The following is a 22,988-nucleotide window of genomic DNA, read 5'->3' as shown; positions in this document are numbered from 1 at the left end:
TAAAGATGACTGGTTGGGAAGGTAAAAAAGTAAAATGTGTGGTGGAGGAAAATTTGAGAAGACAATACATAACGTCTAGGTATAGGTGTAGGCGTAAGTGTAAGTGAAGGTGACATTATTATTATTATTTTTTTTGAAGATTAGGTGACATTTATTTAGATAAAGAAGATAGATACCGTGAATTTGACAATTTGTTGTATTTGTTTGGTTTTCTTTTTATATTTATAATTATTGGTTTATATTATCTTATTTATATATAAGATTTATACGATAGATTAAATATATATAATATTGTACATATTTATATATATAATATATTTTTAGAATATATATAATATTTGTAATATTTATTTAATTTATAATACAATATAAACTAATATATACTTATTTATTTATTAATTAGAACTTGATTAGAAATCTATCTAAAGTAAATCTATCCTTATCCACCCCGGGCTTCTACTTGAACTTAGGGCACACCATAACCAGCGAGTGTGTATAACAAAATTATATTTATTGGCCCAATAATTTTTAGAAGAAGACTACTAAATTTGTTTGTGTATTTTTTTAATAATAAATTACAAAAAAGGGTACAATCACTACTAATTTTTTTTTATAAATTTTAGAAGATAATTATTGATTTCAGACATAACAAATGGGCCGGGCAAGAGTTATGTTATCACATAGAGCATATTATGTTCTTCATGTACATAAAAATCATTAATAAGATAGCTAATAATGTTGTAACCTTGTAGTTGAGTATAGTCAAAATTGCATGACTTTTCAATTTATAGAATTGTTAATTATCAAACATCCTAGTGCAATTACATTGATCTCTTAACATAGGGTAAGAAAGGGGCCATTTGGTATGGGAGTTTCAGTAACGTTGCTTGTTATTTAAATGGCCAAATAGGTGGGCCCCACACTAAGTTATGTGTTTGGTAAGGTGTGTTGTTCAAATGTTATTTGAGTTATGTTGTTCAAATTTTGTTTGAGATATATTACTGTTTGGTTGAAATGCATGGGGCCTACCTGAAATGACACCTCAACTCTTTTCTTTCCCACGCGTCCGTTTAGAGTCACTACCCTTTCATCCTTCCTAAAGCTCTTCTCCTCTCCCTCTTGCACAACACTAATCCCATCACCTGGCAGGTAGCTCCCTTCATTAACCCTCCATTAATTCCACACACCCACCTGAATCCCTCATCACTCATCCCAACGGCCGTCTGAGCTCAATCATGAGCACGCAGAGAACCCCAAATTACAAAACCCTAAATTTGCCAAAATTAATCCCCAAATCGTATGGCCTGATTCATCTCCCAACCACCATATTTACTCGAACACTCCAACCACACCTTTCCTCGCTGTTTTTGGCAAGATTTGTTCAAACAACCACCAAACTTTACTCAAATCAATTCAAGTGCTCTTGCATAGTGCATCTACCATTAGCTGAGTGTATTATGGAGCTTGTAGGCACAATGTCTTCCTCCTCAATCATTCCGCCATATTCATCATTCTCCAGCGTAGTTCCTTCACGTACGGTAAGTGATTAATTTTGTTGTTGACTTCAAGGTTCAATTTTGTTGTTGCATTTGTTCTTAGTTGCTGTTGATTATTGCTCTTGATTTTGGATACGATTTTCCTCCATGCCTTATTGGGAAATTTAGAACCCGGTTGATAGAATTAACAAATTTTAAACCCAAGTTGTTAATTAGATTTATTATGTATAAAACTTGTTAAAACAAACAAACATTAATATCATGTCACAAATAATGTAGCGAAAAAATAAATAAGACAAGATATGACGATCTAGGAAAACCAATGAAATCAACCAGTTTCACAGTAAAAAATTTAGGGGGAAACCTTCCCGAAAAGCAATCCATTATAGTAAAGAGAAGTTTCAGATCTAGTACAAAACCTTTGTCCCTAGACTCTACAATCCCCGTAGATAAACTCACAGGAGAAACCTTCTACCGCTTCAGAATCTCTAAACTCTTCAATATATGAACGCCACTCTTTGATGTACGAATCTCAGTACGTGACTAACCAATTGCGTGGATCCCAGTACGCGACTTCAGTCACCAACTAGAGAAGAAGATGTTGGCTGCAAAGTTCTTCACTTCATCAACAATGAAGATCAAGAAGTACTTGGTTACAAAACCTTATGGCGCAAAGACGCAATAGCTTCTTTTTGAGAGAATAAGGCATCGGTCACCTTTTGCATATGTTCTCCTTGTATTCTCTTCTGTGACGGCCTCTAAAATAAGCCTTATATATGTTTAGGGTTGTGAGAAAAGAAATCCTACACAAATACAAAAGCCTGGCCCAAAAATCAGATATGAAAATTCTAATTTCCGTAACCTCGATAGATAGCAGGTGTTGAGCCTCATTAAATCTCGATAAATAGCTATCTGTCGAGAAGCTGTCGAGATTTAATGAACTTGCACTTTTCAGCTTGTTTCTTGGACAGATTTGATGACTTCAACACTTGATCTTGAAACACAGTTTCTTGAAGTATAAAACTCATCCTAATTCGACCCAATTACAAGTAAAGTGCGTTTTGTCAAAGGATTAGCCAATTACATAAATGAATGACATATGTTCTAAACAAGTGAAACATATATGTCCTAGCAATCTCCTCTTTTGACAATCCGTGACAAAACCACAACCAACAAATCAATATATAAGAGACGTCATAAATCACTCAACTCATATTCACTTGTTGAATACAGTAAAATCTATCCTAACACAAACCTTTGGAAAACTTTGCAAGAAGAGAGTTCATGGCATGGAAGACTTTGACAACCTGTATTTCTGAAACACTTTAAACAAAACACATCAAGGCATCTTTGTGTGAAGCAGAAATAATAGATTGCATATAAATTAAAGAAACATGTGTATGAAGATAGAAAAGAAACAACACATGTAGAGATAGGTGAAGAAAACATACATTATCACATATACCACTTAATAAGCATCATGTATGTAAAATTGGTCACAAGACCTAAGGTACAAGAACAAGAAGCTAAAAGTAGCTCCTACAACAACAAGGAGGTAAGCACTCTCCCTAACAAGATGAAACACATCTCCCCTTTACAAAGGAATGTATTTCTTCCCCTAACTTATAGAATCTTAAAGAAAGAAACCACAAATTTTCCAATTTTCTCCCTTTTTGTCATGATTGACAAAGGCTACAAGAGGCTAGAAAGCTTAACTCGAGAAATAGAAAGATGATAAAAAATGATCAAGGGAGCACAAAAAATCCATAAAAATGCATGAATGTAATGAAACAATATGCTATGGATGACAAGATAACAGAAACATGCAAAACATGTGAAAAACAATGCATGCAAAGGATCTCGATGGATCGAGAGGTATCGAGGAGCAAGAGGTATCGAGGAGCTATCGAGTAGACCTCGATGGATCGAACAACTATCGAGAAGCGATCGAGAGGACAAAAGATATCTCGATCGATCCACCTAGCTATCAAGAGGTGTCGGGATTGCGATAAGATGCAATAGAATAGCTCGACAGATAAGCCAGGTGTCGAGAGGTGTTAAGATTGCATAAAAACAATTTTTCGAGAAGGGAAAAACACAGACATGAATGCAATCACGCATGCAACTCAACCAATGATCCAATCTACATATTAGAATTTCAAAATCATCTCTCAACAACAATTTTAAGCACAAGGATCTTAAAATACACACTCACACACTAAACAAGTCTAATCGATTTTATATTTCAAAAACAAGTCAAGATAGTTTAGTGAGTATATATCAACATATGCAAACCTTGTGATGGCCAAATCACATTGTACCTGCACATGTATCAAAAGTAGCAAAGAATATTGCGTGTTGTGTGTGAAAACATCGCAAGATTGCATATGTGTCTCAAAGTTATGACGATTTGAGATTTGATAAAATCAATTTAACTCAGACATAATCATAACTGTTTGATGGGGACTATCACCTTTGAGGTACATCCTATAACTCCCACATCTCCTAGAAAACATGCTTGCAATCATATTTAAAGCATTTTTGTTCTTTTTGCTATTATTTTCTTTGCATATTTTCTTTTTATCAAGCAAATCATGCATGAGTATATAAAAGAGAGAGAAGAAATACCCAATTATATTAAGCTTTTGACATTGCACTTTTGCTATGCCGAAGCATACAAATGTCATATCATGATTGGCAAGCAACAGTGGTGAGATGGTTATTTATGCCTTTCTCTTACAATTTTCTAGTCCTACCCGTCAAAAAGAGTGATACGAGTGTTAAGTTCAAGAGATTACTTAACCTTACTCATCACAAACAAAGAGTTACAAAACTCACTTGCTTAGTTATGCATAGAGATGCTCATCTAAGTTACAAGAGATACAAAGTTTAGAAAACTCCGTTTCAAAGGCCATTTTAAGATTCACAAGAACCGATGTATACATACACACACTGTTTTTGTATTTTTCTTATTTTTCTCAATTTTTTATTTATTTTGAAAAAAAAAACTAAACAATAAAAAAAAACAGATAAACAATCATGAAAGCATGAAAGAAAAATGCAAATGCATGAAGGCATGATAGAAAGAATGCAGATGCATGAAAGCATGATTCTAAAGACAGAAAAGAAATCAAGCAAAGAGAGTCCTACTTTAGATAGAAAATTTTTAAAGCAGAGGACAAACAAAAAAGACAATTAAGTCTTAAGCTCCTTTTTCACCCACACAGCATGAGACTTTGGCCGTGAAGATGAAAAGGCACGTGTCTTAGTATGTCTACTAAAGGACATAGAAGAATTAAAATTCTCTTGAAATTGAGTTAAAAAGCTCAAGGCTTTTAATAACTCTTCAAACAAAGGTGTAGGTCCATGAGAGAAAACTCGTGACCGTTTGGACGCTTGCTTTTGAGGCTACAACTTAAAGCAATTAGGACAAATGTATCTAGAAACACCACAATGGTGACAAACATGAGATCTAACAAAGAATTTAGAATTAGCCAAAAGTGTTTTGGATTTCATACCTTTATTACCTTTCTCGGATTAAGTTACAATGATAGTCCTTGATCCAAAAGTTGTGGAAGAGGAGGGGCCGGAGGAGACATCATATCCTAAGCCGGTCTTATCAGAACTAGGCTTTTGAGCATTCAAGACCTCTTCAAGCTTTGCACTAAATATCCTCTCTATTTGAGTTCTAGCTTGACTAAGCTCAACCTCAAGATTCTTGAACTTCTCTTCTAATGAGGTGTTTTCCACAATGAGAGTTTCAACTAACCTTGTAGTCTCATCTAGTTTGACTAACATATCAGCCTTTTTATTTTTACCTCATTAAGCTATTTTCTACAAAGATGAGAAGTCTTTTTAGATTTTATGAATTCGGTGCGTAGCTTATCATAGGCTTCCTGAAGGGTCAACTTTTTGGATACTTCATCATCAGAAGAATCATCACTGTCACTAGCATTCTCCACAATCACCTTATCAGTTGAGGTAGCAAAGGCCATAACGTGCCTACATTCATCCACATATTCATCAGAAGAGTCATTCTCAGTGTCACTCCAAGTAGTAACCAACCTTTTATCTTCTAACTTGTTGGCCTTTTCCCTCATAAAGTAGTTTGGGCACTCTATTCTTATATGACCAAAAATCTTGCACTCATGGCATTGGATAGGGGATTTCTCATTCTTACCCTTCCTAGAGGAGTTAGATTTCCTAGGAGGTTTGCCCTTATCCTTTTTCCTAAACTGAATAGCTTAATAATCTCATCAGTTATGAAGGTTAGATCCTCATCCTCATCATCATCATCATCATCATCTTCATCTTTAGAGTCCTCAATCTCTTCCTCTATACCCTTAAGAGCCAAGTTATTACTCTTTCCAACTTTTCTCATTGGACTAATCCCATCTCATAGGTTTGAAGGTTCCCTATAAGCTCAGTCAAAGGAATTTGATCAATGTCCTTTGCTTCTTCAATGACAGTGATTTTGGCATGGAATCTTTCAGGTAAGGACCTAAGGATTTTCCTAATAATTTTGGATTCTGCTATAGACTCTTCAAGGTTGAAAGCAGAATTCACAATATCCTTGAGTTTAGTATAGAACTCATCAAAGGTCTCATCCTCCTCTATCCTTATTTCTTCAAAACTACTAGTGAGTCTTTGAAGTTTCACAGTCTTCACTGCCTTGGTACCTTCATAGGTGGTCTCCAGAATGGTCTATGCTTCCTTAGCAACTTCCTTGGATGATATTTTCTTGAATTTCTCATTGGTCACCCCACAAAACAAAGCATTCAAGGCCTTACTGTTGAAATTTGTCGCTATGATTGTTGCATCATCCCAATCCACCGCCGATTCCTTTGGCTTAATCCAGCCAACTTCAACAGCTTGCCATACCTGTTCACCTAGAGCCTGCAAAAAAACTTTCGTATGAACTTTCCAGTACGAATAATTAGTTCCATTAAATAAAGGAGGAATCAAAAGAGATCGTCCACGATCCATGCACACATGTATTGCCTAGTATAATAGCTAATTGTTAGAGATGTTTGTTTAGATGAATCATTTGTGAATTTTTTCTAAGCCAGAACTCCCTTTACAATTCGCAGGAAAGAATTTTTTTAGTAACTTAACAAATATTGTTAGGACATATGTGATTGGATATTAGGAACATATGTCAACATTTTATGTATTGGCTAATCTTTTGACAAAATGCACTTTACTTGTAATTATGTAGATCTATGATGTGTTTAATACTTCAAGAAACAAGGTTTCAGGTTTAAGTGTTAAAGCCATGAAAGTCTGTCCAAGAAACAAGTGAAGAAGTGTTGTTCATTAAAACTCGACAGCTAGCATCTATCAAGGTTTAAAAGAGCTGTTTTAGCCCGAGGCTCGACAATTGCTCGACAACTAGGGTATCTGTCGAGGTTTATGAAATTCAGATTTTAAGTTTTGATTTTCATCCAATCTGTGAATATATGTTTGAGCTTTCTTTTCTCACAACCCTAAACATATATAAGAATTATTTTAAGTGCCGTATCAGGTTGCACAGCCAAGAGCACAATTGCACAAGAGTATAATTCCTCAAGTGTGACCGGAAACCTAGTTTACCCTAGTTCTTGAAGAAGCTGCTGTGTTTGTACACCGTAGGGTTTTGTGACCAAGAAATTTCGTGATCTTCATGTGTTGCAGAACAGAAGAACTTTGTAGCCAACATCCTTCTCAAGTTGGTGATCAAGTCATGTACTAGGATCCGCGCAACTATTAGTTAGTCACGTACTGGGAGCCATGCAATAGAAAAAGAGATTGTCACTACAAAACAAGTCCAATTAGATATTGGGGTAAGGGTTCAACTGCAGGTTGATATAAGGTATTAAAATTCTTTTACTTGTATCCGCTTGTTTTGATAATAGTGGATTTTCGGGAGTAGTGACCTTAAAATCACCCGGTGGGGTTTTTGTCTCGGAGGTTTTCTCCATTCGTAAACAAATCACCGTGTCAAATTTAATTTCCGCTACATTTAGTTATTTGGTGATTTGTTTGTGCTGCCACGCATTGTATGTTAATTTGATTAATTAATCAACTTAGCTAATTAATTGGTTAATTCATCACAAGGGATCAATATATTCTTGGCCTATCAAATTTCAAGTACAACTTATGTGAATTTCGCTATTGTTGACTCTTATGTTCTTTGTACAGGTTTGAAAAACCTTTAAAAGACATTGAAAAATAAGAAATATTATCTTCTTTCTCAATTAAAGTTAGTTGGGATATAAATAATTTTAAAAAAAAATCATGGAAAAAGAAAAGAAAATGAAAATCAATTTTAAGCATACACTTTCAATAATAATATTTATATGAGGATATCTAGCATGTAGTTGAACTCATCCTTTCATCGATCATCAAAGATAAAAAAGATCAGAATCATACAGGTCTCCTTTACCGTAACAATGGTAGTTTGATTTTTTTTTTCTTTACTGAGAAAGGTAGTTTGATGTTCATACTATGACTTTTACATATTATTAAATGTAATTGATTGGATCCCTTTATCTTCTTCAGTGAAATGAAAAGGGGTTGAAGACCTAATTTAATTGCTTATATGCCCCTAATCTATGCAAGGTTGCAATATCAAATATTTCCATTAGATCATTAAATAAGAAAATAGGGCATATTTAATGTAAATGAGGAGCTTATATTTATATCATTTCTCTATATATGTGTGCAAGTAACTACTGTCAATATCTATATGTGAAGTTATTTATCTGCCCATACTTTCTTCTAAATTCCACTTTATATTGGGCAGTATTGATGATAACATTTATGATAAAATTTATATAGAGTTTCTATCAATGCAAAAAGTAACGAGGCATTGTATGAATTTCCTCTTTAGTCAAGTGTTTTTGGGCAAGAAGAGCCAAGTTAAAAGCTAAAAGGACAACGAATTTTTTGGACTATATGGTGGCAATATTAGGTAACTGAGAGAGTAATCCTAAACTTTGACACGATGGGGCTCCAAATTGACAAAGGTATATAGATTTCTTCTTTCTTTTGATTTTATTGTCTCCAAAAAAAAACAGCCTTATTCTCTCCAAAAAAAGGCCTTATTGACCCAAATGTTTTCACTTTAGTTATTAAACTTATTACATTATCACTATTGTTATTAATACATTTTGTTGCAACCTTATTTGAAGTGAGATTTTTCTTTTCTTTTTTTCTATTATTTTAACTAGCCCATATAGTACAACAAGTGCATAATAAATTCAAACATGCCTTTAAGCATTCATTTCTGAATTCAATACACTCTGTTCTGTTGTATAACTATTGTTATTGTAATAAATCTTCATTGGTAGCATTAGTAAAACCCTAGTAATATTTGATTTAACGTTGCTAACTTTTGATTTGACACAAGTATTATATTTATTTGTAGTTTAGTTAATTATAATATTATAATAATGACATAATCACAATCTATTTCAGACATTCCAGCAGCCATTCAAGCAGTTAGGGCTACTGCAATACTTAATTCGAAAAGTAAAGTATATTATTATTCATTTGTAAGCTTATATTTCATTTACATTATCATAATTATCCCTTTTCTATTGTTGACAATGTCTATCACCATACAGTTGTGATTCCACTATGGCTGACTGCAACATAGATGACGAACTCAATGATGTAAAACACGAAATAATGTCAGCCTATGTTTCCATCTGTATTGATTACGTCCAAAAACACTATTTGAAGACTCCGATGTGCACTAGTATTCTGTTAGGGAAGTCGTACGTGCAAGAGACACTTGAAGGACATCCACAGACATGTTATAATATGTTTCGCATGTACAAGCACATTTTCTTGCATTTGTGCAGTGAGTTGAAGAGGCTGCACTTGTTAGAAGAGGACACTGGAATTGTCTCTGTTGAGGAGTCCATTGGCACACTTTTATATATTCTTGGGCATAATGCAGACATGAGGGTGACTGGAAATTGGTTCCAGCATTCACTAGAAACAATTCTTGGGCATAATGTAGACATGAGGGTTACGAGCAATTCCCTCATTGGGGTGCCTCATAATAAGGCCTGATCAGGATGCAGTTGAGCTCCCTTATCATTTTCTTGGAAATACGAAGTATTACCCATGGTTTGAGGTATGAATACATCTCTATTATAAATATATTTGATGATATGGCAAAATTTAAATTGAGACTAATATTTACATAGGATGATAATGTTAGTAAGGGGTTCATTTTATAGTGTGGCAGTCAATGGAAATTGTTAATTTATTCTCTTGTTACCTTATGACCAATCAATTGAAATGTATGTTCTGTCAACAAAAATGTGTAGGAGCTATTGATGGTACACACATCAGTGCTTCTGCACCAGCCTGTAAAACTACTGCCAACAGGGATAGATCTAGTGACATCTCCCAGACTGTTATGTGTGTGTGAAATTTTGATATGAGGTTCACATACGTGCATGCTAGCTGGGAGGGTAGTGCACATGATTCGCGGGTGATGCAAGAGGCCTTTGGCAATCCAGGATTTCAATTCCCTTGGCCGCCTAAAGGTGAACACTAAATATACCCTGTTTCATGCAGTTATTTATGTTGTTATAGTTTCACTTACTATATTCGAGTTAAGCCTCTTTTCTATGTTGTTGTAGACTCGTACTATCTTGTTGATTCGGGGTATGCCATTGGCTCTACATTCCTCCCACCGCATAAGTCCGTCAGATATCATGCATAAGAATACAAAGGTTTTGGCAGACAAGCTAAAACTCCACAAGAGCTATTTAACTACAGGCATTCCTCTCTCTGCATGGTCATTGAGTGGTGTTTTGGAGTGCTGAAGGGGAGGTTCCTGATTCTCAATGACATGCACTCCTATTCACAGTCTAAACAACAACTGATCGTCATTGCGTGCTGTGTGTTGCACAACTTCATTCGCATGTATAGCCACTCCGATGAAATGTTTCATGCATGGAAAGGACAAGACGTGGAGTTGTAGGTGGAGGGAATGAGGAAGCCTTTAGTCCTCAGGCACAACGAGCCATGTCCCAGTTTCGGGATGACATCACAACAGCTATGTGGTCAGAGTACAAAGGCAACCGTTCTTGAGTTCTATTGAAACAAGTCTGTTTTGTTTTCTCTCTTGCATTTCATTTTCTTTCTATTTTTCTTTCCTTTTCTTGCATTGCATTTCAAAATTTTTAATTAATGTGTTATGCTTTCTAAAAATAAAAAATAATATACACAACATTTTAAGGCTTCAAGCTAGACATAAGTAAGTCATGATTGTTGGGCAATTACTATATTGTTCTTTGTGACATACGTATTGTTTGTTGGGCAATTACTATAAAGAAAGATCGATCTTTTTTGCATTCATATTTGTTCATGATCTTCGAATATTGGTTGCAGACAGTACTAACAGTGACCAAAATTTCATTTATTAATTAGTGTATTTTAATTAGGACAAGGCAAATTAACAGGGAGATTAGACATTTTTTGGACTCCTCCTTGTGGTTTTCTATATATAAGAGGTTGTATAATTCAATGCCAAGTGTGTTATATCAAATATTATTTATAGTTTCTTTTAGAAAGAGAAAAAAGACAAAAAAAAAAGGGGGAGGGTTTTGACCTTAATTAGAGTTTTAAGGTGTCTTTAAAGCTTTTTTTTTTTTTTTTAGAAACACACACACACACATATATATAGGGAAGGGGGATGGGATAAGGGAATATACTTACACACCAATACCAAAACTGCATGCGGCAGTTAGTGCCGCGGAGCAAGTGATAAACTCCTTCTCAATATCACACCTTACCAATGTGGGACTACTCAATTTTAAGCTTGAAGTTGAAATTTAGTGCTTTTAGGGAGAAATTGTGTATCAATATTACAATAGCTCTATAAATCTAGAACTGTAAATCCACAACTGTAATCAATATTATAGTCTTTAAAGCTGAAAACAATTTCAAGCTTTATAACTCCAGAATTGTAATGAATATTACAAAAGCTGTACTATGTGTCTGTTTAACATTGTCGTAGAAAGTAAAAATTTGAACTGTAGAACTTTTGTGATATACAATCTTATATATATTTTTAACAATATTAATGGTAGTGATGCAGTGAATTGAATTTAATATGATCTATTTATCTTGTGTTCTGCATTTGATGCATAGAATCTAAAACTGAGTAAATTAGCATAACATGTTCATGGCTCGAAAATTCCTTCTATTTTGACATTACAACTATGAATGCTTGTGTTTCTTTGTAGATACATATGGTGGATTGTAGCAGCCCTAGCAGTCTCACATAGCTTCATTTGAAATCTTCTTCCCTAATGTCCTAGTGAAAGAACAAAATTACTAGTATTGTTGCCGTAATGTCCTATTGAAAGATAGTTTTTACTATAAAGCTCTTTAGCATTTGAGGTATTTGGCAAGTTATTGGATTCCCTTTGTAGATTGATGTTTAGAAATATTAAGCAATATTTGAATATGATGTTGCCATATTGGTGTTGGCTTTTGTGTAATTGTCTACTTTGTGCTGGCATCAGGTGCTGCTGGGGTATGCTGTGTGCATCAGGTGCTGCTGTGTTGTGTGCTGCTATGGAATAACATTTCTGAATTTCCCCTCACCTTGTTTGATAAGGGGAAATTCATTGTATTTCAAATTCATCTTGTTTCTTTTCCACTCTTCTTGTCTTTTCTCTATCCTGTAATTAGATAAGGGGAACTCACCCTGTTTCTTCTTATCTTGCAAAATGAACTCACCCTGTTTGTAATTGGATTATGTTATAAAGGGGTTGGCGATTCTGTAATTGGATTATGTTATTGAGGAAATTTTTGCTTTGTTTTGCACTTGCATTCCAATTGGGTTAACAAATATTTTTGGCAGATCCTGTGACTTTTGTCTTTCACTAGTCACATGACTTTGGTTCACAGCTTTTCTTTGGGGAAAAAAATAGATAAACAATCATAAAACTTGCATATGGATTGAAAAAAATTCATTCTTGTGAAAGAGGATATTGAAAGCAAAATGGTATTTGATTCAAGTCATAATGTCGAACTGAAAATGCCAATTTTGAGTCCTATCAGTATATGGTGTGTATATTGTTTGTAACCGTTAAGTCATTTTTTGTTTTCTATTGAGTTTGCATTAACTATAATTTGTTTTTAATGCCAAGTTTCGATCAATCTCATTGATAACTTTGTATTTTTCCCTTATTGAGTCCTTCACTAAAGTTTTCATACACACATATATTAATTTCATAATAAAATTGACAACAATCTTTCACTTTAATCACATTTAAATCAATATAAGCCACTTAGAGCATTCATAGATGAAAATGCAAAAAGCTATTTTTAGCAACACAAATAACAAATGTTGTATCGATGGTGCTAATTCCACCAAATGATATGTGGAATTAGTAAGATGCTAATATGTTTAATATATACAGAAGAAGTTGCTAAATAGGTTTATGCGAACAATTTTAAAACATACATATGGGTAGTAGTAGCAAAATACAAGAGGCTGCTATATCAAAAAACCCTACACAACTATGTGTATCAAGGAAACACAAAGTGGGCAGATATCACTTTCTTTTACACCATTAACATAGTGAGCAGTAGTGCAACAGCTACGCATAGCAAGCACCATCCAACGAACATAATCTTCACCATTCTTTTAGTCTCAACAATAATTTGGACCGTTTCATGCACGACCTTCATTTCCTCTCGCAATACACACAACTCTATTTGTAGTTGCTGGAAATCCTCCGCATATGACAATGGCATATTTAATGGAATACATCATTAAAAAAAACCACATTGATCCCTTGGGCAACATTGGTAAAACTTGTATTGCTTGTCATTTCGCTTATCCGAAATCCTCAGGCTTGCTCTTAAGCCATAAAAATAGTTCACATTTTGAAACCGAAGCCCATCATCAATATCATTACGCATTGCTTCCGACATCTGCAAAAGAAACCAAAGAGTATTGAATTCATTGTGCTATCAAAGTATAAAGGATTGCACACAGCCACGAGTTCAGCATCAAGTTTAACATAAAAACAATTGTAATATGTATTATATAAAAGTGGTATCTTTTCACAAGGGTTCCTCCGCTAAGGGTCGGTGGTTTCTCCCCATGGAGTGGTTTAAACCATCTGGGTATCTCACAAAACCCCTTATATATATAAATTGACAAAGTTTTTTAATTAAAAGTATAGATAAGGAAAACAACAATCTTGTTACAAAAACTCATTAAGAACCAAGGTCAAAGTGTTCTTCAAACCTGGATTTGCAGTAAGCCCATGGGTTTTCGGTGGTGAAGTGGAACCTTATTCCCCTAGGTTTGGCGGCGACGAAACCCCTGGCTATTGCTGGGGTAGGGTGGATTACTGATAGGAATGGACGAGATTCGACCGAAACTGAAGCCCAACCTTCAATCGTCGTTTGCTTCGATGGAGATAAGGAAAGAGAAGCAAAGGAAAACGTTGCAGGTTGTTTGGTGCCTCAGTTCCTACTGAATTTAGGAATGGAATACTTACAGGAATGGATGAGATCCGACTAAAACTGAAGCCCAGCCTTCAATCATCGTCCGTGTCGATGGAGATGAGGAAAGAAAAGCAAAGGAAAAAGTTATGGATCGTTTGGTGCCTCAGTTCCTACTGAATTTAGGAAAGAGAAGAAGTTTCAATGGGACACAAAGAAAAAGAAGTGGTTAGACGCTTCAGGCACTTGTCTTCTCTTTTGATGTGATAAATTTAAAATTGTACCGTTGTCAGCTTTTTAAACAAAAACACACACACACACACACACACATACCAAACACAAAACTTATATTTCAAACACTAAAATATGTTATTTGAAACACAGTACCAAACGCATTTTTTTCTTTTATGAATACTATAAATACGTTTTTTTCACAACACTTTTTAAACCACATTACCCACATCATTTTAAACAACGTTACTCAAACTCCTCTACCAAACGGGCCCAAACTCATTTAGGAGAAAAAACATCCCCACCCAAAAAAAAGAAAGAAAAAAGAAGCTACATTGCCTTTATTTCCATTCCTTTAGATGATATTTTGCTACGATGCCTCCCACAAAGGAATGATTTAAAGGTGATATCCTAAAGTGGCATACACCACTCTCACATAGGTATATTTCGGTAAGTGAGTGGCAACAATAGCAATGAATAGTTGAGATTGAAAGTTAGAAAAAACAAATTTCAATCTCAATCATTAGCTCAACTGGTAAAGTCTCTTGATTGTATAAAAGATCTGGGGTTCAATCCCAGCCTATACCAAAAATTGATTGGTGTCTTGGTCTGATAATAACAGTGAACGCTATAGGTTGAAACTTTAAAAAAAAAACTCTTTCAAAAAAATAATTAAAAAAAAAGTTAAAATTAAAAATGTAAAAAAATTTATGAAGGAAATGAGGTAATTATATGGTGCACGGAATCCAGTCGTGTACACTATTTTGAAGCACCTGATAGGAAATGGGCTCAAAGTTGGGGTGCTTTGGTTCTTGCATCTTGGGGCTGCTAGGCTTAACACACTATGCTGATTTTTTTGGTACCGATTAGAGCTCTTTTTCATTGGAATTAGGGCTCTTAGGTAAGACCAAAACAAAATGAAATGTCCATAATATTGTGGAATACAATAGAGATATAATGAGGGAGGCATGGCAATAGGAAATTGCATGTACCTTAAGTTAGTGGAAGCCCAATGCTTATATAGTGGTGTAGAGCTGACCAAGATCTCTTAAATGTAGGGTTTTTCCTTGTAGAGAAGATTTGGAGTTAAGGCCCTGAGATCTTGGGCTTTTCTTCCTATATGGGGAAGGCACGAGCATGGAGTAAGGTCTTTGGGCGTGGCGGGCAAGTTCTCTCCAGATAGGAATGCATGAGTGAAGAATACGTAAAGGTTTGTGGGACCCAATTACTCAACCGTTGGTATAACCTTCCGTCCGTTGGTATGAATATGGAGTATAAGACATAACCATCTGTGGTACATAAGCAACCATACGTAGAGCACTGATTCGCAAAGACTTCAAGGAAGTTAAATGAGGAGTTCATCCTGATGGGTCTGTAGTTTGTGGGTCCCACCAGAAGAGGCACATACCCTGATGGGTCAAAGTGTGCTTGAAGGACTTTATTGAACAAAAATACCCTTATTATTGTGCAAGTTGGTCTGTTGATTGGACGAGTATAGTGGGTCATCTGTAAAAAGTGTCTCATCGGTTTAGACGAGTGAATGTCTGCATGTTCTGGGCTATAAGTAAGGTACTTGAAGACCCCTTGATACATGACAACCATCAGGGCAGAATGTGTCACGTGGTGTCAGGGAAGGTACCTTACGACCACTAAGTCCCTAATGACCCCTTGGTCCCTGACGACTCATTGATACGTGACGACCATCAGGGCAGAGTGTGTTGCATGGTGTTAGGGAAGGCACCTGACGACTTATAGGTCCCTGACAATCCCTTGATACGTAACAACCGTCAGGGCAGAATGTGTCACGTGGTGTCAGGGAAGATACCTAACGACCCATTGATACGTGATGACCGTTAGGGTAGAGTGTGTCGCATGGTGTCAGGGAAGGTACCTGATGACCCCTTGGTCCCTGACAACCCTTTTATACGTGATGACTGTCAGGGTGGAATGTGTCACGTGGTGTTAAGGAAGGTACCTGACGACTCCTGGGTACCTAACGACCCATTGATACATGATGATTGTCAAGGTGGAGTGTGTCGCCTAGTGTCAAGGAAGATACCTGACGACTCCTAGGTTCCTGATGGCCCCTAGGTACCTGATGACCCATTGATACGTGATGACCGTCAGGGTGGGGTGTGTCGCCTGGTGTCAAGAAAGGTACTTGATGACCACTAGGTCCTTGACGACCCTAGATACGTGACGACCCATTGATACGTGACAACCGTTATGATAGAATGTGTCATCTAGTGTCAAGGAAGGTACCTGATGATCCTTGGGTACCTGAAGATCCATTGATACGTGACGAACGTCAGGGTAGAGTGTGTCGCGTGGTGTCAGGGAAGGTACCTGACGAAACTTTGATATGTGACGATTGTCAAGGAGGAGTGTGGCGCATTGTGCCACACTCCCTTTGAGACCGACGATGTTTTTGGTGATCAAAGACTCTTTTGATAAGCTCATGATGTTTTTGGTGACCGAAGGCTCTAGGTTGTTAGAAAAATTTTATACTTGGTGAAAATATTCCCTAACATATACATACATACATACATATATATATATATATATATATATATATATATATATTCCAAAGGGTAAATTTCAACAGTCAATAATAAAAAGACACTTTATTAATCTTACGAGCTACCATAGAAAATAAGCAAAAAAAGGGGCCAAAATGGGCAAATGCCCTTTTCGCGCAAAAAAAAAAAGCATGATACCCCATTTTCCAAACTAATTAGGGAAAAACCCCTCTTTTGAAACTCGATTTTCTCAAAATCGAGTTAAGCCCTATAGCAACTTTTTAAGGAGCCTATAACAATGTTTTAAGGAGTCTATAGCGGCGTTTTGTAACTCGAGCTTCATGAAATCAAGTTATATGTAAAAAAGAAAAAGAAAAACTTGCATGGAACTCGAGTTCATGGAGCTCGAGTTACAAAACGCCACTATAAGTCCTTAAAACGTCGCTGTAGGGCTCTAGAATTTTTTTTTAAGCTCGATTTTAAGAAAATCGAATTTCAAAAGAAGGCCATTTCCTTAATTAGTTTGGAAAATGGGGCATTTGCCCTTCTTCTTTTTTTTTTGCGTGAAATGGGCATTTGCCCATTTTCGCCATAAAAAAAGTCATAGGTACTTTTATTTTATTTTTGCAATCCTATTTTGCATAAGGAGTTTCTCAAAAACAAATATCTTGCATTTAGGGAGAATTATGACTTAAATTACTAAATTTCTTTTTATCTCCGTCTTCTTCAAATTTTGATAATGCATCCAGTTGTGGAGTCATCAACCGTAAGATAATTGAATGGTTATTAAATTCATTTATCGCTATATATTCCAAAGGTTTAGATGAAAAAGTCTGTCTGAACGTTTTGAGATACTACAGAAATTAGCAAAGTACGCTATAAATACCTATTTTTGCAATCCTATTTGGCATAAGTAAGGAGAATTATGGCTAAAATTATTAAACTTCCTCTTATCTTTGTTATACTTTTCATCTCTGCCTTCTTTGTCGCGGGAGGTACCTAATTTTAAATTTTACTATTGTATCCAAGCAATTTTAGACCTCTAACATAATATTTAACTTCAAATCTGCCAACAAAAAGTAGCTCGTATCATTATTGGGCTTATTACATTCTTAATAGTTTTTTTAATTATCCCTTAGGAAACTTTTGTATGTGATTTGAATTTTATAAGTTCACATAACAAAAAATAATTCCTATTTCAACAGTGTGAATTTTATAGTTTTTATTCAATGATTGACCTTTAATATATTTACAACTGAAATTCAACACTGTTCTCCTTACTATAACAATATTTCAACAACTTGACAAAAGAATAAAATTTATTATTCTAGTACTTACGTTTCAAAAAAAAAAAAATCTAGTTCTTAGGGATGTCCTGAAATCATTAATTTAAGCCAACTATTCACTTAGAAGCGTCTTTCACAAATTGGCCACTATTTGGATAAAATAGTGTCTACAAAGATTAATCAAAGGTTAGAAAATGTATTCCACGTTTTAACCCAATAATAATTATTAGGCCAAGAGTCTTGTAACTCAACCAATTGGCACTTATTAGTATTTCTAAGTAATATAAAAATTTCAAGCTTGTTTACATTTTCTTTTCAAGTTCACATATTTTAAATAATATAAAGGGTTCTTTTTTCTTTTCTTTTTTTGGAGATGTAAAAAAGTTTACTCAATTTGGATAAATGTAAATGTAAATAAAAGAATTCTCCGTTACTTGTTAAAATGATCCAAACATTTATATGTGTGTGTGTGTGTGGAGAGAGAGAGAGAGAGAGAGAGAGAGAGAGAGAAAGAGAGAGAGGATTATGGTTTGTGTGGGAGTCATGTTGTTGTTGTTGTTGTTGTTTTTTTAGATAGTTACAATATGCTGCCAATCCCGCAACTTGAATCATTTCTCCTATAGACCCTCAAGCACTTTGTGCATGGAAAAGTGTCAATTATGCTTACAAGGCTCTCAACACATTGAGGGGAGGTAAGGCTCTTAGCACAAAATGCTTACGAGGCTCTTAGCACAAAATGCTATATTTAAATACTCATTTCCATTATTATTTGATATGAGACTTTACCATTGAACTAAACAATCACCGATTCGCCATATTTCTCTCACATTATTATGAACATATGCTTTAAATGCTCTGAATATTTTTTATATAAAAAATACTCCTAAAATTTATGAGTTATGCATGGCTAAAAAAGTGAATATTAGAAGGAAAAAATTAGATATGTTTGTACAAAATTTTAAAGATATACCGATAGGTAAATTTTACACAAAATTTTAAAGTGAATATTAGAAGGAAAAATTTAGATGTGTTTGTACAAAATTTTAAAGATATACCGATAGGTAAAATTTACACAAAATTTTAAATTTTGTTTAAATATAGGGATTGAGGATTTTTTAAAAAAGCCATGGCCCATGGGGGCCATTCCCCTTCCCCACTCCCACCTCCTATGTCTAGTTAAACAATTATATTGAAGGATAGTTTGGGTTGACATTATAATTAGCATAAATCAATCAACGTTTGCACAAAGTTGAGAAGTTAGGGATTGAAGATGTATTCCATTTAGTTAACACTTGATAAGGGTATTTTGGCATAACAAAGAAGCCGACGGAATCATAGGACTCGACGATTTCATATTAACAGACAGGGTCAAGGCGACAGTTCCTTACGGCGGACGGACCCACGACATCTGATGAGCATCTCCATGAAGCCGATGGGGGATTGTCAGATGAGGAAAGAGGCTGATGGGAATGAAGAAGCCGATGGCTCCAGCATGGTCTACCTTGACCTCCACGGATATCTATACAAGGAAATATCTTGTGCCCCACAAAACCTTATGAGGAAAGGATCCCGCAAAATACGTAAATTAATGAGGATCTTCCCTACAAGGATAGACCCTCCTCGCCAAGAAACGAAAGTCATCTCTACTCTACTATAAAAACCCCAAAGCCCTCACAAATCAAGGTATGTATAATTTATCCCAGCTTTGGCACTCTAGAATTGTGAAAGTTCTCTAACTTAACCTTCGGAGGGTATTTGGCCAGTATCACACTGGTACTCTCTGTGAGGTCTTCCTCTTCTTTGTTGTGTAGGTTTTGTCTAGAGCACGTGAGAACTACGTGACTTATTGACGATTTTTGGCATCATTAGTTGGCGTCGTCTGTGGGAACGAGAAAGAAAGCACTATCAGCCATATTAAACACTTCCCAAACAAAGAGTTGTATGTCACTCACTCGTTTGATGGCAACCAACAACAATAACAGAGATGAACCTCGCACTACTGCCCTTGAAAGATAGGTACAGACATTAGCCGCGGCTGTAGAACACTTTACGAAGCAAAACCACGACCTAAAGGAACAGTTGCGCCGAAAAGATGCTGGGCCCAATAGCCACGGAGAGGAGCAAGAGGGCATTAGCGCCGAAAGAAGGTACCAAGAAGGACCAGAAGGCAGCAATGCCTTGAGCAGACAAGAACGACAAGATACCAATCATCCATTTGTCATAGATACAGTACCACCACATATGGTGGCGGGGATGCAAATGATGAAGGAGAGGATGAACTTCATGATGAACGCCCTTAAGGGGCAGGTGTTAAACGACCTGGACGAACTGGTCCACTAGACGGATTCACCATTCACGGCACTCGTCACTTCATTCCCCCTTCCTATAAAGTTCTGTATGCAGCAGATAGAAGTCTATGATAGGTCAAAGGATCCCTTAGACCACCTGGAGTCGTTCAAGACCCTCATACACTTACAGGGTGTGGTAGACAAGATCATGTGCCGAGCCTTCCCAACTACGCTGAAGGGTCCCGCAAGGGTGTGGTTCAGCAAGTTGACGCCCAACTCCATTGGTACCTTCAAGGAACTGGGTGTGCAGTTTTCCTCACACTTTATTGGGGCATAGGTATAAGAAGTCCACTATGTGCCTGATGAGCATCAAGCAACGAAAGGACGAGACATTGAGATCTTGCATAACTTGCTTCAATAAGGAAGCCCTCTCAATAGACAAAGCTGATGACAAGATACTTGTTGCTGCATTCACTAATGGATTACGAAAGGGAAATTTTCTATTCTCTTTATACAAAAATGACTCGAAGACCATGTTAGATGTGCTTTATTGAGCTACTAAGTACATGAATGCAGAATACGCGTTACTAGTTCGAGATGAGAAGCCCAAGAAAAGGGAAAGGCAAGAAGATGCACGACAAGACAGGGGACGAAAGACAACCAGAACCAGCGATCGACGGGAGGATAGGCGCTCCAAACCCCCCATTGGAAGGTTTGCAAACTTTACCCTGCTGATTGCTTTGATTGATCAAGTCCTGATGCAGATCAAGGACGACACGGCCTTGATGTGGCTTGGCAAGTTAAAGGGAGATCCTAATAAGAGGTCTAAAGACAAGTATTTTCGTTTTTATCGGGAACACGATCACGACACGTTTGAATGCTATGACTTGAAGCAACAGATTGAAGCCATTATCAGACAAGGGAAACTACAAGATTCGTTCGCAAAGAAAGGGCAGACCCATCACAGGAGCAAGTTGCTAGAAGGGATAACGAGCGCCCCAGGCCACCCATAGGGGACATAAGGATGATTGTAGGGGGCAACACGACTTCTGGTTCAGAAGGCCCGTAAGACTTACCTTAGGATGGTTCAGAATGTCTAGTTGACAAGTTTCGTCCTGAAGATGGCATGGAAGAAGACACTCGACGTTTCCACCACTCATATGACGATGCACTCATTGTTAGTATCCAGGTAGGGGACTACAACACTCATTAGGTCCTAGTTGATAATAGAAGCTCTACTAATATCCTCTACTACCCGATGTTCCAGCAGATGAGGATCGAGAGAGAGTAACTCGTACCAGCCAACGCGTCGCTTGTTGGGTTTGGAGGAACGAGAGTATACCCCCTTGGCGCGGTCACATTGCTTATGACGGTCGATGATTAACCTTAGCAAATTACTAAGGATGTTACATTCCTTGTTGTCGACTGCTCATCTACCTACAATGCCATATTGGGCTGACCTACCCTCAACTCATGGAAGGTCGTGACTTTAACCTATCACCTGATGATTAAATTCCCCACTGAGTATGGAGTAGGAGAGGTACGTAAGGACCAAGTGGCAGCACACAAGTGCCATATAGCAATGTTGGAGATAGACGACCACTTGCAAACCATAAGCATAGAAGAACAAAGGACGGTCGCAGAGCCCGTTGAAGGATTGGAGGAGATACTTCTTGATAACTCTAGGCCTGAGCAAACGACTAGGATCGGCACCCTAGCCCACTTGCCAGTCTGTCAAGCACTCACGATATTCCTAAAAGAAAACCAAGACATCTTTGCTTGGAGTCATAAAGACATGCCCAGGATCGACCTTTTAGCCATGGTGCACAGGTTGAATGTGTCACCCTCTTTTCCCCTATCCGTCAAAAGAAGTGAGCGTTTGCCCAAGAACGAGACTGGGCTATAGCAGAAGAAGTACGAAAACTGCAAGATGCAGAATTCATCAAGGAGGTGTACTACTCTAACTGGTTGGCCAATGTAGTGATGGTAAAAAAAGCTAACGGGAAATGGAGGATGTGTGTAGACTTCACGGACTTGAATAAGGCATGCTCCAAGGATAGCTACCCCTTTGACGTCCTGGTAGATTCGACAGTAAGACACCAGTTATTGAGCTTCATTGACGTGTTTTCTGGTTACAACCAGATCAAATTGGACGAAGCTGATCAAGAGAAAACTTCATTCGTCACCAGCTAAGGCCTCTTCTGCTACAAAGTAATGTTGTTCGGTCTCAAGAACGTATCAGAGGCTTATAAACAAGATGTTTGCACATCAGATTGGAAGAAATGTCTAGGTTTACGTGAACGACATGCTAGTACAAAGCCGAAGGGAAGGCGACCACTTAGACAACCTCAAAGAGACCTTTGATACCCTTCGCTCTTACAACATGAAATTTAATCTGAGCAAATGTGCATTTGGGGTGATGGCTAGAAAATTCCTGGGGTTCATGGTGTCTCAGAGAGGTATTGAAGTCAACCTAGCCAAGATCTAGGTCATAATGGAGATGGTGCCACCAAAAAACATAAATGAAGTACAAAGCCTCAACGGTAAGGTAGCTGCGCTAAACAGGTTCGTGTCAAGGGCAACAAACAAGTGCCTACCTTTCTTTCGCACACTGAAGAAGTCCTTCGAGTAAATGGCCGAATGTCAACAAGCTTTTGATGATATAATAGCATACCTCTCTTCCTCACCATTGCTAAG

This window comes from Castanea sativa, chromosome 4 (genome assembly GCF_040712315.1).
Source record: "Castanea sativa cultivar Marrone di Chiusa Pesio chromosome 4, ASM4071231v1".
NCBI classification, from domain to species: Eukaryota; Viridiplantae; Streptophyta; class Magnoliopsida; order Fagales; family Fagaceae; genus Castanea; species Castanea sativa.
The sequence above is the reverse complement of the archived record's forward strand: the minus strand, read 5'-3'. Positions refer to the sequence as shown.